The 19,100-nt window shown below is 41.3% G+C and overlaps 1 protein-coding gene across 1 annotated transcript in view; it reads left to right on the top strand.

Annotated features, from left to right (window-relative positions):
- The window catches only part of NRCAM (neuronal cell adhesion molecule), a 320,145-nt gene that overhangs the window by 140,416 nt on the left and 160,629 nt on the right, over positions 1-19,100 (top strand). The window contains exon 3 of the mRNA XM_024115099.3: positions 16,228-16,302. The gene's annotated coding sequence lies outside the window, so the exon portion shown is untranslated. The remainder of the gene's footprint in view (positions 1-16,227; positions 16,303-19,100) is intronic.

Genomic DNA, 19,100 nt, shown 5'->3' with positions numbered 1-19,100 from the left:
ACACAAAAATAAACTCAAAATGGATTAGAGACCTAAATGTAAGACCAGACACCATAAAACTCTTAGAGGAAAACATAGGAAGGACACTCTTTGACATAAATCACAGCAAGATCTTTTTTGATCCACCTCCTAGAGTAATGGAAATAAAAACAAAAATAAACAAATGGGACCTAATGAAACTTATAAGCTTTTGCAAAGCAAAGGAAACTACAAACAAGATAAGAAGACAACCCTCAGAATGGGAGAAAATATTTGCAAACTAATCAACAGACAAAGGACTAATCTCCAAAATATATAAACAGCTCATGCAGCTCAATATTAAAAAAACAACCCAATCCAAAAATGGCCAGAAGACCTAAATAGACATTTCTCCAAAGAAGATATACAGATGGCCAAGAAGCACATGAACAGCTGCTCAACATCACTAATTATTAGAGAAATGCAAATCAAAACTACAGTGAGGTATTATCTCACACCAGTCCGAATGGCCATCATCAAAAAAATCTACAAACAATAAATGTTGGAGAGGGTGTGGAGAAAAGGGAACCCTCTTGCACTGTTGGTAGGAATGTAAATTGATACAGCCACTATGGAGAACAGTATGGAGATTCCTTAAAAAACTAAAAATAGAACTACCATACGACCCAGCAATCCCACTACTGGGCGTATACCCTGAGAAAACCATAATTCAAAGAGTCATGTACCACAATGTTCATTGCAGCACTATTTACAGTAGCCAGGACATGGAAGCAACCTAAGTGTCCATCGACAGATGAATGGATAAAGAAGATGTGGCACATATATACAGTGGAATATTACTCAGCCATAAAAAGAAACAAAATTGAGTTATTTGTAGTGGTGGATGTAGAGGTGGATGGACCTAGAGTCTGTCCTACAGAGTGAAGTAAGTCAGAAAGAGAAAAACAAATACCATATGCTAACACATATATATGGAATCTTAAAAAAAAAAAGTTTCTGAAAAGCCTAGGGACAGGACAGGAATAAAGACACAGACATAGAGAATGGACTGAGGACACAGGGAGGGGGAAGGGTAAGCTGGGAAGGAGTGAGAGAATGGCATGGACATATATACACTACCAAATGTAAAATAGATAGCTAGTAGGAAGCAGCCGCCTAGCACAGGGAGATCAGCTCGGTGCTTTGTGTCCACCTGGAGGGGTGAGATATGGAGGGTGGGAGGGAGATGCAAGAGGGAGGAGATATGGGGATATATGTATATGTATAGCTGATTCACTTTGTTATACAGCAGAAACTAACACACCATTGTAAAGCAGTTATACTCCAATAAAGATGTTAAAAAAAAAAGGTAACTAATAAGAACCTGCTGTATAAAAAAATAAAATTAAATTTAAAAAAAAAAGACAAGACAACAGGCTGAAAATGGAGTCACTTATGCTAAATAAGCCTAACGTCACCAAACTGAGACTTAATTGCAGTTTCAGCTTTCCTAGAAATGTAATCTTTTTTTGTATCACCTGTTATTTTTTAAATTTATTTTGTTGAAGTATAGTTGATACACAATGTTGTGTTAATTTCTGCTGTACAGCAAAGTGATTCAGTTATACATATATATATATATATACATACATATTATATATATATATATGTTCTTTTAAAAATTGTTTTCCATTATGGTTTATAACAGAATATTGAATATAGTTCCCTGTGTTATACAGTAGGAATTTGTTGTTTATCCATTCTGTATATAATAGTTTGCATCTGCTAATCCCAAACTCCCAATTTATCCCTCCCCCACTTCCCTCCCCCTTGGCCACCAAAAATCTGTTCTCTAGGTGAGTCTGTTTCATAGGTAAGTTCATTTGTGTCATATGTTAGATTCCACGTGTAAGTGATATCACATGGTATTTGTCTTTCCTGTCTGATTACTTCACTTAGTATGATAATCTCTAGGTCCATCCATGTTGCTGCAAATGGCATTATTTCAGTCCTTTTTATGGCTGAGTAGTATTCCATTGTGTATACATCTACTACATTTTCTTTATCCATTCATCTGTTGATCATCACTTAGGTTGCTTCCATGTTTTGGCTATTGTAAATAGTGCTGCTATGAACGTAGGGGTGCATGTATCTTTTTGAATTATAGTTTTGTCCAGATATATGCCCAGGAGTGGGATTGCTGGATCATATGGTAGCTCTATGTTTAGTTTTCTAAGGAACCTCCATATTGTTTTCCATAGTGGCTGCACCAATTTACATTCCCACCAACAGTGTAGGAGGGTTCCCTTTTCTCCACACCCTCTCCAGCATTTGTTATTTGTAGACTTTCTAATCATGGCCATTCTGACCAGTGTGAGGTGGTATATCTCATTGTAGTTTTGATTTGCACAGAAGTGGAATCTTAAACCAGCCAGTGAGGAGTTACCTGGTCAGCCCTAGTGAGATGACCTGCCTGATAGACCCTGCTACTCCCTAAAGGAAAGTAACTTTGTAATAACTAACCTGCTTTTTTCCTAGTGTAACTTCCTTGTTCCTGCTCCCTTCTGCCTATCAAGGTCTTTCATTTTGCACAGCTCCTTGGAGCCCCTTTGTAGCTGCTAGGTTGGATGTTGCCTGATTTTAATAGATTTTCTCTCAAATAATAAACTCAAACAATTTTAACATGCCTCAGTTTATCTTTTAACTGTAGTTTACTTGCTGATTTGACTACATCCAAATGTGGCATGTTTTGACCCTACCTAAGATGTTGTGATGGGAGGGAAAGCGTTATTATTGACAGGAGGGGTATGGAAGGGAATGCTTTAAAGAAAAATTACTTTCTCAGAGAGTGAACTAATTCACATAAGAAACGACAGCTAGATGAAGAAAAGGATGTGATTACTGACTGAAAGCTGTGAAGCTCTACCCCAGTGCTGTTCCTTGATCCCCAGTGGATCAAGCCACTAATATCTGCTCTGAGCTCTTGCAGTGGCCTTTTACATGGTTTTTCGTGTCTCTCCTGTGCTCCCCTGCAGCGTTTTCTCAATGCAGCCTGTTTTAGCCTTTAAAATGGACGTCCAAGCATGTCACTCTTCTTCTCAGAACCTCTCAAGGGCTTTCCATTCACTCAGGGTGAAAGCCAGAGGCCTTGCAATGATGTACCAGCCCAAGCTCATCTGGTACCCCATTCTGTCTCTGCTTTCATCTCCTGCTTTTGTCTCCCTTGCTGACTCCCTTCAGCCACCCTGACCTTCTTGGTGTTCTCAAACACACAGACTCATACCTCAGGGTCCTTCCATGTCCCTGGAACTCTTGCCTTACCTGCAAAACCCTTCCCCAGTAGCTCTCACACTCACCTCCCTCAGATCTGTACTCAGATCACACCTTCTCAAGGAGTTTTCCCCTGACCATCATATTTTAAATGTCAGCCCCTCCCCATCTGTGCCCTCCCATCCTCTCACCATACTTTGTTTTTTAATTCGAACATATTCTGTTTATTGAATTATTTATCTTGCTTTCTACTTGTCTCCACCCACTAGAATATAAGCTACAGGAGAGCGGGGATTTCTGCCTTGCTGATTCATTGCTGTCTCCAGCACCTGGGACAGTGCCTGGTACAGACTAGGTACTCAGTAACTGTTTGTCAGATAAACAAATGAATCATGGAAATTTAACTGGGGAAAGGGAACTGACTTTCTCCAAAAGTGATGAAAGTCTGAGAATCACATAATTTTTTTTAAACCTGAAAAGGAAAGAAATTTGATGTCTGCACAGCCCATGTCTACTGACAGGCATGTTTCCTGGGTGTGCCAGATAGTTGATTCAGAAAGAAGGGCCTTGGATGCCTTCAGTGTCATGCTTTAATGCAAATGATGCTGGGGATAGCAATGAGAATAATACAAAACAAAAAGGGGGGGTGGAAATTGAAAATGGAATGGTTGTTTTGCTTCCAGAGTAATGATTTTCAAAGCAAAGGACTTGAATAGGAAAGAAATTAACAAAAACTGTGTCTCTGAAAATGCAAACTTCATTTACATTCTGATCTGTGTGATTTTTCAAGCTCAGTGATCCAAGGTCAGAGGGCACTTGTATTAGCATAGACCTTGCTTTGTTAGTTCACCTCTGACCAAACCTCTGAATTCCTTTTTAGGATGGTGGTGTTCCAGTGACAATAAAACCAAGCTTTCATAACGCCAGTAACATTTATACAGCGCTTAGACAATTCCTAAATGAATTGTCCCCTGAGACCTTAGGCAATAGGTCAGGATTATTAACCCCGTTTTGTACCCAGCGAGGAAGTGATTTGCGTAATGTCACCTGGTAAGCTATTGAATTCATAATTTGATTGCTTTACTTAGAAATAATGGTTCATTTAATACAGGGCATGTTGCATGAAAGATGACCTCTTTTTAAATGGACAACTTCATATTTGGACTTAACTTTGGTCAGTGACCTGGAACTAATAGTATTCAGATTTCTATAAGACCAGGGTTTCAAACTCTCAAGTTGGGAGGCTGATTTAGAGACCTGAGAGGTCTGAGACTCCCAGAGCCATTTTGGTATTGACCAGGATTAGGCCACTGAACTCAGATACTCCTAGGGAGAAATCTATATTGGTAGGCTTAGGTGTGATTTGGGGTTCTACCAAGCCATAACTGGAATCCTGTTTGATTCCTTTGCTCTTTGTTTTGTTTCCTTTTCATGCTCAGAAAGTTCCCTTTGGCTCAAAAAATCAGTACAACTAAGGTTGAAAATTAGTGCTTGCATAGACAACTAAGAAATGGAGACAAAATCCTCATCTGGAGGTCCTGGGTGCCAGTCAATATTATGGGAACATCACTGAAGTGACATCCAAGTTGTATTTGGAACCCATTTAGTTTTGTTTCTGTTGTGGCTCCTTCCTTTCTCCTTCCACAGCAGTATTATGAAAAGACCTCAAATTCAGTTCAATGAGCATGGCAACTACTCAGGAAGTCGTGGGGAAAAGTAAAAGTGAGGGGACTGCTTGTGAATTCATGTCCGTATCAAGAAGAGACTAGAAAACTAGAGCATCTAAAGAGAATTTTGAAACAAAAAGGACTTGCCAACTTTGAAAACTGATAGCAAAAAGAAAGAAAAAAGAAACGTCTAGTCTTTATTCGAATGTTTCAAAGTTTTTCAAACCTCTTCTCATTTCGTCTTTCTGATGAGATAGGTTTAGTGCCAACAACAGCAAAAGATGTACAAATTATACTATTAATTTTTTAAAAAAGATTTTCTCCCTTTCCTTTATGGGAAATGAATTCATTCTTCTGTACTGTTCCTAAATCTGATTTACTGCATTTTCATCCCTTTCTTTACAATCTGACTTGTTGTTTGTAACATCTGCTAAGAATATGAACTAGAGTTTTGATACCACTGGGCAACTTAATTGAGCATTTAAAACTTTGCTTTAAAATTAGAAGAATTTTGCACGTGCAATTTAAAAATTATTTTAAAATATGGGAACATATGTATATGTATAACTGATTCACTTTGTTGTAAAGGAGAAACTAACACACTATTGTAAAACAGTTATACTCAAATAAAGATGTTAAAAAAAAATTTGTAGGACCAAAGTGTAAATTGATAGAATGTAATTACTAGGTTTTAAATCAAGTCAGACTAAACTTAAGGCTGTGTCTCCAAAAGTGATAGTAGTAGAGACTTCTGCAAATAAGCTGTAGTTCCCAGCACCTATAAAATCTCGGGGGCTTTGGTAGTTTATAATAAAATGTGGCTAAAGCATCCTTGGGAGAATTCTTCTGGCTATCTACATTGCATTCTTAAGGTAATTGAAGCAGAACATTGAATCGACGGATCTGAATTGTATCATGACAATTTGGTGAAAAGGTGAATTGTGCAAATTATATGGGTCAAGTCTATACAACTTCTCTGAACTTTGAGAGATAGTCTGGGATGAACTATGTTGTTCAGGGGTCACACCAGCTCAACTACACAATCAAGAGTTTGATGTTTCCTTACCTCCTATTTTTGTCCAGAATTTGAAATGCAGAAATGTCTGTCGCCTACTTACTGAATGTTTAAATCTGTGCACATTAAAATAGGCAGCATGTGGCAAGCCTGACTATATACAGAAGGTAGAGTTTTTCCCTTTTCCCTTATATATCTGCTCTTAGCACACAGCATTATGCCATTCTGAATTTTTTTTCCCGTTCAACAGTGTATATTAGCACTGATAACCATATTTTAAAGGAAGAAATGCTGTGCGTTTGATTCTTTGTTCAAATTCTTAAATACTAATCAAATTAGTGCAGTGTTTAGTTAACTGTCCCATTTGCACCTTACGTGTTAATGAAAGATGCCCAAGTCATCACATTTTGTGAAGTTTAATACACTTCATTTCTTTGATCAAATGGTTTCCCTGTTTCCCGCCAGAGTATCCACTGGAAACAGTATTAATCAAGTGTAGGCAACTTACTTTACCAGGCTTGCAAATTCAGGTGACTCACTTTTAATCAAATTCAGCTTCATTAGTAGATTATATAATAGAGAGACTGTGTTTTGATCACCACGAAAGAATGAAAAAAAAGAGTGCTGTTCCTAATTTCTCATCTGACCATGATAATTCTTTGATTCGTTAAATACTACCCTTCATCTGAAAGCTTCAGAGTTTCGCCTATTTTTATAACGCTATAGGAATTCACTTGTTTCTGCCCTCATTTTCGGTTGGCCATTTAAAAATTGTTAGAGCAGCAAAATAAATATTATTTCTGATGAAATCATTCGTTTCCCACCCCCAGCCTCATTGAAGTGCATTCATGGCTTCCCAGGGTCCTTTAGGTAAAGACTGAAACATCTCCAGGGCTCTGCAAGGCCGGCCCCCTGCCTGCGTCTCCCGCCTCGCTGGGGCCGCTCCCCTTTCGCTCTGCCCTGCTCAGGCCACACTGTCTCCCCGTCCCGTCATCACAGCTCAGCTCAGTCATTCTTTCCTTCAGAAAGACCAGCCTCCTTGACGAAGCCAATTCCCATCACCACGCACTAGGAGCTCCATGCATCTCTGCTTTGACAACTTTTCAAAGTTGATATTTTATACTCATTTCTGTGATTATTTAATCAATATCTGTCTCCTGCAGTCTCCTAGAAGCTTCATGAGGGCAAGGAAGGGTCTGGTTTGCGGATATTTTCACTGTGTTTTCACCATTATATCTCTGGTGCCCAGTGTAGAACTTGGCAAGTGATAGACATTTAATAAATATTTGTTGAGTGTATGAGGAGATGAATAAATAAGTGCTGTAGGAGGACAGGATTTTACTGTGCTCACTACTATCTCTTCAGTACCTAGAACAGTGTCTGGGCCATAGTGGCTGCTTATTAAATATTTGTTGAATAAATTAATGTTTTCCTGACTTTTCAAGGACACAGAATGTATTGATGAGAGAGTGTAAGGTGTACTTTAAATTTTTTTTCTGGAAACTAACCTATTATAGTCATTAACTTATGGAGTTAGAAGGAAAATCTATAGCCATGTTTGTTTTTTTGTTTTAATTTTTATTGGAGTATAGTTGCTTTACAATATTGTGTTAGTTTATACTGTACAGCAAAGTGAATCAGCTATATGTATACATATATCCCCTCTTTTTTTGGATTTCCTTCTCATTTAGGTCACAGAGCATTGAGTAGCGTTCCCTGTGCTGTACAGTAGGTTCTCATTAGTAATCTATTTTATACATAGTATCAATAGTGTATATATGTCAATCGCAATCTCCCAATTCACCCCACCCCGCCTTCCCTCTTGCTATCCATACATTTGTTCTCTATGCTGTGTCTAGTTCTTATAGCCGTGTTTTTTTTATTGTGGTAAAATATATATAACAAAATTTACCATTTTTAAATGTATAGTTCAGGGGTAATAAGTCCACTCACATTGCTGTATGATCATCACCATCATCCATCTCTACAACTTTTACATGATCCCAAACTGAAACTACCCATTAAACAATAGCTCCCCGTACAGCCATGTGGTTTTATAATTTTTTTTTTGTTTGCCTTAGAATCTTTTCTTCCCATCACTTTCACATGGAAGTTTGATATGTAAAATATGTAAAAGTGAACTGCTTTTGCTTCTTGAATAGGGTTGGGTGCCTCTGTTTCATTCTGTATCTTGGTTGGTGGTAACATTATCTGGAGACAAGGATGCCCGGGAGAGATCGGGGTACCAGGGGCCACACTGGGGGACATCTGCCCACCCACGGGGTGAGAGCTTATCTCGCCCAATTTAACCTGGAATCATCTTGTTTCCCTCCTCCTCCTCACCACCTACTCTGCATACGGGCGTGCACACACACACACACACACACACACACAGATATACATTCACAGTCATTCTCCTAAGACCATGAGCTGCTTAAGGATTGGAGTCATGTCTTACCTGGCTGGGTTCCCAGAGGTCTGTAATATTTATTGACCGAGTTTGTTTTCCACCCTGTGGATGAGAAATGTTCCCAGTTCTACTTTCTTCTAGGAAGGAAATGTGACAACCTCACAAAGTGGCGTATTTCACTGTCTAACCATCTTTACCACGTTGCTCATGGTGTGGCCACATGCATCATGACCATATACATCAAAACCCCCTGGGGGTGCCTGTTAGAAAAGTGGATTTCCAGCCTCGCCTACTCAGAGTCAGATTCTCTCAAAAATTCTATTTTTTTTTCCCAGAAAATTTAATTTGCTTTTAATGAGTCAAAGAGATGGTGAATTTTAAAAGCTGAGGTTTTAACCCACTACTTACTATGCTGCTGCCATTTAAAAAAAGAAATTTTATTGGAGTACAGTTGATTTAAAATGTTGTGTTAGTTTTAGGTGTACAGCAAAGTGAATCAGTTATACACATACATATATCCACTCTTTTTTAGATTCTTTTCCCATATACGTCCTTACAGAGTATTGAGAAGATTTCCCTGTGCTATACGGTAGGTCCTTGTTGTTTATCTATTTTATATATACTAGTGTGTATCTGTCAATCCCAATCTCCCAGTTTATCCCTCCCTCCCTTTTCCCCACTGGTAACTATAAGTTTGAAAAACTCTATTTTCAGTCTTCCCTGTGGTCTAGGTACAGTGTTATTTTTTGTACCATCACATAAATCTTCGTTATTTGTTTGGTTTATATTTAGGGAAGTTGAGAAATAGTTTCTCACTATCTGCAATATAAAATTTTTAGGACCTTCATATATTCATTGACAGTTTAACCAGCCTCCTTTTAGGTTTTTTCTTCCCTAAACAAAGTAAAACACTGTTACTTTGTCTTTAAGAGGACTTATTTAATATCCTTTAATCACTTTTGCTCTACTGCTCTGCATGGACTAATATTATAAAATTAAATCTACTCCTCTTAGATTATAGACACAGAAAAAGGACCAACGAGGAATAGATTTAATTTAAAGTTTCTGTTGTGTTTATGACATGCTGACGCTGACAGAGCAGAGCTAGCTGTTGGAACAATCCCCTAAATTGTAGAAACGTCACTGAATTAGAGTTCCTTTCTAACTCATATCACAGTCCAGTGCTAGCAATGTAGACCGTTTGCATGGAGGGAAGGCTCTCTACCTGTCACCCTTCAGGAACCTCCACTGACAGAGGCCAGGCCACGTGATTTCCAAAGTCACATTGGGCATTGACATCCAGCCCACAGTGGAGAGATAAGAGGTGTGGGAAAGACACACTTGCTTCCTAAACATCTGGGCAAAGAAGTGATACATGTTAGCTCTCTTACATCTCAAGGTCTTGCCCAGATACAAGGGGAGCTGGAAATATAGACCCCGGACAGGAGCTTCTCCCTCACAGCCCCTCTACGTGACAGAAGGGACAATGGCTCTTTGGTGAACAGCTAGCAGTACTCCCACTGGATCTCTAGGTTTCCACTTCTAGTTATTCCTCCTATAAAACCATGAAACATGCCATGTCCGAGGTACCATGAAATGTTCCAATATATGTGACAGCATGATGGCCAGTGCACTGACAGACGGTAAGATGGCATTTATCCAGCATCAGTGTAATTTGCCCACTCTTGGTCGTTTGCACCAGTTTACAAGGTAGCAGATGACGATGTCACTTGAAACACTCAAAAGCTTCTGCTTCTGGGGGGCTTCCCTGGTGGCGCAGTGGTTGAGGGTCCGCCTGCCGATGCAGGGGACACGGGTTCGTGCCCCGGTCCGGGAAGATCCCACATGCCGCGGAGCGGCTGGGCCCGTGAGCCATGGCCGCTGAGCCTGCGCGTCCGGAGCCTGTGCTCCGCAACGGGAGAGGCCACAACAGTGCGAGGCCCGCGTACCGCAAAAAAAAAAAAAAAAGCTTCTGGGGATGGTCCGTCTTCAATCTGTTTAATTTGATTTATCAAGGGACCAGTGGTTTCATTTCTCTGAATGGTAAGGCAGGATGCACATTGGTTCACCTGCAAGTTTCCCATCAGGATGGATCCCTGCCTTGCGCCACCCTGACATTTAAGAGGTCATGGAGCTGGTCCCAAGTCCCAACAAGTTGATTGGTCTTGCAAGAGTAGGCTGAACTTGATGCTAAACTTGGGATTAGAAGTCGGGACTCCGTGTCCCCAGAACCCCTGCCAGCCAGGTCGTGGTAGAGGTGGGCCCCTCTGGGTGCCATCTCATTGAGGTACTAGCTGGAGAACCTGCTTTATTTCAGACCATACTCTCTGCTTTTTGGAATGTATTTTGTTTCATAGGCTGCTGAAATAGGGAGAACTGGCTTTCAAGATGATTTTGGCTTTTTGCCATGCCAAGCTGAATTAGGCTGCTGGATGACAGGCATACCCCAGAGAAACCAAAGATAAATGCCAATTTTAATAGGGTTGTTTGTTTATCCTTTTCTCTCCAGTTAATAAGTATGAATGGGCCCCAGATTCAGTCCAAGGATCATGTCAAAGGCAGGAAGTTAAGAAAAAAAAAGAAGAGTTTGAGAGTTAGTCCATGATTTACTACTGAAGTTTTGTTAAGACCAAAGATTAAAAATAACTTGGTAAATTACTATCATTTCCTCATGATAAAAGCACAGAACACTTTGGCATGCGACATAAATACATAACAGTGCAGGTGTATAAATATATCGTTACGTGTAAGGTTTTCAGAATTGGTGTTCAGAAAAGTGTTTGTCAACTATATTTTTTAAGAGTATAAACAGGAAATAATTGTCACAGTTGAAAACAGAATTGGCTTGAGGAGTCAGATGCTTGATATTTTGATGTAGTCTACCCCAAAGGGTAGATTATCATCACTAAGGCCAGTTTTTAGAAATCAACCTCACAGCAATTAAAGAGTAAGCTTTTTTTTTTTTTTTTTTGCGGTACGCGGGCCTCTCGCTGTCGTGGCCTCTCCCGTTGCGGAGCGCGGGCTCTGGAAGCACAGGCTCAGCGGCCACGGCTCACGGGCCCAGCCGCTCCGCGTCACGTGGGGCGGAGCGCGGGCTCCGGAAGCACAGGCTCAGCGGCCACGGCTCACGGGCCCAGCCGCTCCGCGGCACGTGGGATCCTCCCGGACCGGGGCACGAACCCGCGTCCCCTGCATCGGCAGGCGGACTCTCAACCACTGCGCCACCAGGGAAGCCCAAGCGTAAGCATTTTTAATGTCCTCACAGTTGTGCCAGAGAGTATAAACTCAATGAGATTTTGAGTGTTTTTGCTCGCTGATACTTTTTCCTAACAGCGTTTGCAAAATAGATTTTTGATTGTATTGAATGTTGTGGAGTCTCATTTGAAAATAAACAAACATAATCCTGCCAAAAATTAATGCCAATCAATAGTTCGATTTATGGGCTTCCCTGGTGGCGCGGTGGTTGCGCGTCCGCCTGCCGATGCAGGGGAGCCGGGTTCGCGCCCCGGTCTGGGAGGATCCCACGTGCCGCGGAGCGGCTGGGCCCGTGGGCCGTGGCCGCTGGGCCTGCGCGTCCGGAGCCTGTGCTCCGCGGCGGGAGAGGCCGCGGCAGGGGGAGGCCCGCATACCACAAAAAAAAAAAAAAAAAAAAAAAATAGTTCGATTTATTTTGGAGTGCTTAGGAGTTTTATTATGTTATTTTTCTATGAGCGGCTAAGGCAAGTATTCACTTTCTTGAATTGGTAGAAAATTTTTAATATTACACTTATGCACCATTGAATTGTTTTTATTGTAATTGTTTTACCGTGTGTACCATGGCCTTTGGGTTTGTCACGTTTTGCACCTAGATGTTATTCATCTTTTCTGAAGGCGACTTTTAAATTACATCAGCTCTCACCTTGACCTTTTGACTTAGGACTGGGTTTATTTAATCGGATAAGTTGATTGTATTTTGGTTTAAAAAAATTAATGTTACTTTGTTACTGGAAAAATAATCCTTCGCAATGATGTATTATCCTATGCCGTGGACCTAAATGTTGCAGGGTGATGAAAGGCCATTGACACAGTTGTCAAAGCAAGAGTAATGAACGTAGCAAACAAACATTCACTCCCTGGAAATGTTTGGCATGATTGCCGACGTAATAGTTCGTACATAGTCTTTTGGTGGTCTTTGCAAGGGCTTGAGGCTTTCCATCATCACGGGGAGGTTACACATGAGGCAGTGCCCTTTCAATAATACACACAAGCAGGGATGAAATCATTTTCCCACATGATGCGTAGGGGAAACCATACCTATGCGAAATTACGTAATAAGTGTTCTTTTTAGGGTGTTTTGCCCTGAATTGAATTATTCTGAAAACGATTCAAGCTTATCAAAAGAACCGCATTCCTTTGCCTCCTCTTTACAATCCATGTTCAAAACATCTTCCTTACCATACCCAGTAGTATTTTCACACCTGGCCCTTTGTGAGACATTATTAGTAAAAAGCATACCTGCCAGAGGGACATAGAAATGCTAGTGCAGCAGGTGTCGCTGAAAGCGGGGAAGCATAGTCCACGGGAGTCGGGGGGTAGTACCAGCTCAGGGCTGCAGGGACTTCCCACTACCAGCTGCTGAGTTCTCCCCATTTGGGTCCTTCCTGTAGGTTTTGACACCGTGGACCACCCTTTCCCCCTCTTGACCCTTTTATTTCTGGCTTCTTCTTCAGTGTCTTCCTCTCAGTCTGACCCACTCTTTCTGAGAATTTCCTGCCCCCCTCCAACTGCATGTCACTAGCATCCTCAATCCCAAGTTTATCCTGTCCTCCCTCAAAAGCCGCAGGAGGAAGTAGAAAAAGCACGAGTTTGGGATTCAGACAGAAGTGGTCTCGTGTTCCAAACGGATGACTCGCCAGTTGTGTGTCGAGGGTCACTAACTTCACCTCTCTGTGCTTCGGTTTCTGCCTCTGTGTCAAAGCAATAACGATGCTTATAGAATTGGTGCACCACCTGCGTGTCTGGGACATAGTGTAGCCTATTACATGTTAGTTCTCTTAGCTCTTCCAGGTAAAAATTACAGTAAAATTAATTTTATTGACCTGTGTCTTTGCTGGACTCACTGCCCAATATTAGCAGTAGCCTCCAGTCAGCTGTGATATAGATTTTCAGCAACAGCTCCCCAGCAATGTGGTGTCGGTGTTTCAGACACAAGGAGGGTACTAAATAGGTGGGGTGAAGATGCCTTTGAAGGGCTTAGTTCGGCAAACTCAAGCACTGTCTAAGTTTCTGTTGATTTTACCATGCACAGAAATTTGTTTTAGCAGAGCCTTTAAGAAGGTAGGAACAGGCTACCTTTTGAGTAGCGTAACTGTCTTACCCAGATTATTTGGAGATAAAGGATTGTGGTGTATTTTGGCCCGTGGGCCCAATAATGCTTACCTTCTGCTCTACCTCTGTGGTACCCAAAGGAGATGCTTGTAGTGAGGGCATTGACAAAGAAAGACGAAATACAAAGGCATTAGAAGCTGAGGCCTTGACCTTGAGTCCCAGTGCAGAGCTCTGTTACTCTAGGCTAGAAGAGGCAACAGGCTCCTTTCCCCTAGGCGAGTGATGACCTGGAAGCAACACCCTCCATTAAGCAGGTCTGATTCCTTTAAGCCCAAACCAGTATCAGGCATTAACACTGCAATGTGGAGAGGAAGAGTGATCGAGGCCCACATCCCATAACAGAAAGAAAGGATTCAGGAGGACAGGTTTCCTTAGCGTCAGGCCTGGCGTTGGGCTACCCCACCTGCCTCAGGGCCCGGGCAGGGCCCGAAGCAAGCCGAGCTGCCCTGGGGGAGAGAGATGCAGAAAGATGGAGAGGTGGCTAGGTGGAGGGGAGAGAAACTAGACCCCATCCACATGCTGACCTGATCAAGTTCCACCTCTAAAGGTGCACTCATATATTAGGATAACGAAAAGTCACAACATCATTCCGTTAATAAAATTAGATGATTATTATTTTTGCAGTAGCATCACATGTCATGGCCAAATCAATGTTCTTATCCCTACATCAGTGTTCCATCTGTGTTTCCTGATTCATCTTGGGGGTGGGCTTTGGGAGGAGCCAGGGGTTACCCCTACAAGCCAAGAATCTTGTATGTTGGTGACTGAAACATCCCCAAAGCAGCCTCCCTTTCCGATCTCTGTTCTCTTGGACAGTTACACTACTGACAGCTGTTCTTTCCTCTGGCCTGATACCCTCAGTAGGCCTGCATTGTTCTCAAGTTCAAGTTCAGACTTGTCAGTTGGTTGGTGCTCAAGGCCCTTTGTACTCTGGTAGCGTATGACCTCAGAAGCCTCCCCTCTTGGCCATATCCCCGGCCTCCCACCATCACTGTGCCTGTAACTCCATTGCTCTGCTGGTGGGGACATGCCACCCACTTGGTCATTGCCGTTCCTTTGTTAATGCCCATCCCTCTACTCAGAATGCCCTTTCTACCCACCTGTAAGGTTTAACTCAAGCATTGTGTCCTGTGGAACGCCTTCCTTGATGCCCCCTTGTAGAATCAATTGTCCTTTTGTGGTTTCATAGTATACTCTATAAATACTGCATTGTACGGTGGTTGGTGGTAGTTCTGGTTTTCCCATCAGTTCGTGGACTGAGATCCCTTATGTAGGAAACATGTCCTATTTAATTCCTGTTTTCTTATCTGTATTTATCCAGTCTATTGAAAGATACATATGAAATGTTCAGTATACTTGGTTGAATTGTTTTTATTGTAGACATAGCTTCAAATCCTTGTAGACTCTTTCCTACACACCTGTAGAGATTTTGTAAGTGGGAACTAAATGACAAGGAAAGAAAACCTCATTTACCCTAAAATTGGTTTTAATTCCATGGGAGGATCACTAACCACTGCAACATTAACATTTTGTCCTGGTAAAATATCATTGCAGCAGATCCAATGAAAATCAATGGAGTGGTTTTTACATGTAATTAAGATAAAGCTTTTTGCAACTGAATACAGAAGGTATTTTATAACACGTGCCTGAACTAAAGCATCTGAGATGCTGACACATCTTTTTATTTTAGTAATAGAATCATTTTGCAATTGATAGTTGTCTTCATATTTGAGTGCAGCCAGGAATTCCTGAATTGACACTTGTTTCTCTTCTCTGAAAGGTTTTTCAGAGGTTGATAGTATGACTTCTGTTTCCAAAAGCCCAAAGTCCCCAAAGCCACAAATCCTCTTTTAGAAAACCATGGGTGTCCCTGAATTGGTGGTCTCAAAAAAAAAAAAAAAAAGAGAGAGACCTAATGTACTCAGCTGTGATTGTTTTCCTCCCGGTCTGTGCTGTCCTTTGCTGGCTATTTCTCAGCTGGAATATTTGCAAAGGAAACATTCAGGCTGAGGAGAGGAGACTTGGAGATGGTCAAGCTCTGGATTGTCCATAGCTGGCCCTTTGTCACAGCCCAGGTGGGTCTTCTCTGCTCTAGGCTGCACCCATCATTTCTTTGTGACCCTCATTGAAAACTTGGGGCCTTTCAAACAGAGAAGATTTCCTACTCTACTAAATAAAATACTTCAATAATAATAATAATAGTCACACAATATGGAAGTATTTTAGCCACGCTATACACATGCATTACCAAAAAACCCTCTATTTCCATAAACTGAAAAAAGGCACCAGGCGTGACTCTTTCGATTGGGATCCATTAATGGGATGGTCACCAGTGTTTTAGTCACTTCTCTGCTGTCACTTTTGACTGAAACCAGCAGAGATGTGTTTTGGCAAATCTATTCATAATTTGTCTTTCCTTGCAGGGCTCCCCCTGTAATTGAGTCTCCCATCAGGGAGTCAGTTGGAGTTAATGTATGGACAATCTGCTGTGATTGACAACGAATGTCTTGTTAACATTCTCCCCTCTCTTCAACCCACAGAGCAATGCCAAGACTTTTGGTTTAAGGAAGTCAAAGGAAGAACAATCTCTTCAGATAAGAAGATCTTCTTCAAAGGTAGGAGCTTATCTCCTTAAAAGGTTTAAATTAGTAATTGGTTCAAGAAGGGAATTGTACCATAAAATGATGTGTTTATGTAATAGTATCGCCATGTTTAATACTGTCCATCCAGAGAGTATGATGAAAGGCAGCGAGTAGGGATAATGCTTGCAGAGACATGGATCATACTGCATGTCAGAGAGGATGGATCAAATACACGGGGAAGAAAACCAGCTCTTCACGTCCTTTCATAGTAATAAGATTTTTGTTTTTCTAAATCATGAATGGTATGAATGGTACAAAGTTCAGAAAATAGACAGCAGAATAAAAGCATTGCTGGTAAACAGTAGGTTTCTGATGGAATTAAAGATTTAAAATGATAAGGAATCATTTGTAAGAAAGTTTTCTTTTTGATTCAATCATCTATCAAAAATCTCCTGAGAACATATTATTCGTCCATGATTTTTCGTGTCTCACCATGAAGTCCAAGTAATACAAAAGTCTGTTTGGAAAGTTTCAGTGTTACTTTGATACACGCTTTCTGCTTTGTAAATCTCTTTCCCACCCTAGTCCAATTTATATCATTTGAATTATCAGCTCTAGAACAGACTCTGCCAGGCCAATGATGCCTTCTCAAAGGCCATTGAACTTGATGAAAAATATCTTACTTGACAATCTGGAACGCAGTTCAGAGAACTGTATCTCACCCAATAATAGCTTCCTTAAGGAATTTATGAAAGCGTGATTGTTCAGTAGTTAGGTCTCTTATCTCATAGGTTTTATTTAACAAGTAAACTCCCATGGAATTTAATTAAGAAAAGAAGATTGTATGCAAGATTTTGAGGTAGTAAAATCTTACAAGATGTTGTCCCTTGTCCTTGAGAAGTCTGAAATTGATCCATCCATATGTCGTTTTGTATTTTTCATGCCTCAGTTGAATTTGCTTCCGTTATGTTGTACTGAAACTAAATGTATATGACTAACTAGTTTTTGTGATGTTTCAAAATCCCGCCGGAAATCCCCAAATCAGTAGCCCGGAAACTAAGGAGGCTGCTTTGTGAATCAAATAGCACACGTTTTGTTCTGCTTGGAGAGTTCTCAAAGTGAAAATGAGTAAAGACTAGCAACATTGCTGAGTTAGATAATTTTGACCAATACCAAAAGAGCCTGAATTTTGTATGCATGGCTCTTTTAATTGAAAGCTCCCTCGTCAATGTAAAATGACTGATAAAGTTTTGATATACCTAGACATACCTCCTCCAACAAGTGTCCGTATTTCATAAAATAAATACACCTGCAAGGTGAGGCGATGTGAGAGACCCCTCCATTCTAGCAGGGACGTGGAAGTTTGGCTACACTGAACCACAGTTGTTAGGAACTAAGAATTAGTAGTAACAGTGGTGTTAGCACACACTTTCCACATCCTTGGACAGCAATACCATAGAAGTGAGTACCACTTCCACAAGAGTCTTAGGCAAGCGAAGCTTTTTCTTAAAAGAGAGAGTTTGTGCACAAGGGAGAAGGCAGAAAAAAGTGCCAGCTCCCCGAGTAGAAGGGGCAAGTTGCTTTTATAACAATAGAGAGGGCTTGTCTCATGATCACTGATAATTTCCAGAAATTGTCAAACTTCTTGATGAGCAGTAGGTGGCTCCGTGGTGGCTGGCAGGAATAAGGAGTACTTCTCTGAGGGGAAAGGAGTGCGGCAGAATTTTCTGCAAGAAAGTACCGGAACAGATAAGGATAAAGTTCATAGTTGAGTCTTGTGGCAACTAGGTATACTCGTGAGTGTAACAGAGATAAGGTTCATCTTTTATTCCTGCCAGCCTGGTTTTTGTCTCTGGGACTCAGGCCCCCAGGACCTTTGTTCTTTAGCTTCCAAGGCCTTTTTTGCTCAAAGCCGTTCCCTGGTCCTTTTCCAAAATGGCTGTACTCTTGTCTTCCTGTCTCAGTGGTAAGTAAAGTGGCCTACCAATAAAACACCAGCACCAGCAGTAAGTGCTGGCAGATTCTTCTGGAGATAGCGTATTGTGTGATACTCAGGAGAGGTAGGAAGACCAAAAGACCAGGAGCTTATTTGTAAATGGTGGTTTCTAGTGAAAGGGGGAATATACACAAAGACAAGGTAAGCAAAGGGGCCGCTGGGAAGGTGTGCATGGTGCCCTTGTAAGGTGGCAGCCGTGGGGCTCCATAAGGTGATTCCTCAGGGAGTTTTCCTGGCTGGTTGCATTATTTTCTCATCCATTCACTGCATGAGAGTTATTTGACTTCAGATCTCTGTCTTCTAGGGCAACAAGAGAAAAAGTTCAATTCTGCCTTTCTCGGTACATTCTTCTCAGTTATCTTCTTGGCTGCTCTTTTGTCAGATGACTACAGTGAACTTTTAGTCATTAGGCTCTAGTAGAGCCACAAAAATATCTCATTTTATCTTCATGGAGGATTTCATCTGGTGGAAACTAAACACTGACTGCCTTCCTGTGTCTTTCCCTTGCCTCACAAAGACTCCCTGGAACTCCCTGAAACTCTAAAGCACGCTTGTATTCAGAACGTCCTCAGGCTATCCAAGAATTCGGCCTCTGACATTAGAACAGAAAGTGTTTTGGAAACTACTTAGAGTTTTCGGTAGGCTTTTCCACGTTCGCTAGAGTGGGCTGTGATATCCGAAAGATGTGGGCAGCCAGAGCGGTGGTTTGTGAAGCCTCACCACACCCCACATCCCTCTGTCTGGAAATTGCTAGCCCTCCCCATGGCTGGTGGCATGTAAACACTGCGTTCACATTCATCAGGAGCGCTAAAGTGTAAGTTCTCTCCAAGGAAAA

This window comes from Physeter macrocephalus, chromosome 5, assembly GCF_002837175.3.
Source record: "Physeter macrocephalus isolate SW-GA chromosome 5, ASM283717v5, whole genome shotgun sequence".
Classification (NCBI taxonomy): domain Eukaryota; kingdom Metazoa; phylum Chordata; class Mammalia; order Artiodactyla; family Physeteridae; genus Physeter; species Physeter macrocephalus.
The sequence above is the reverse complement of the archived record's forward strand: the minus strand, read 5'-3'. Positions and strand labels throughout refer to the sequence as shown.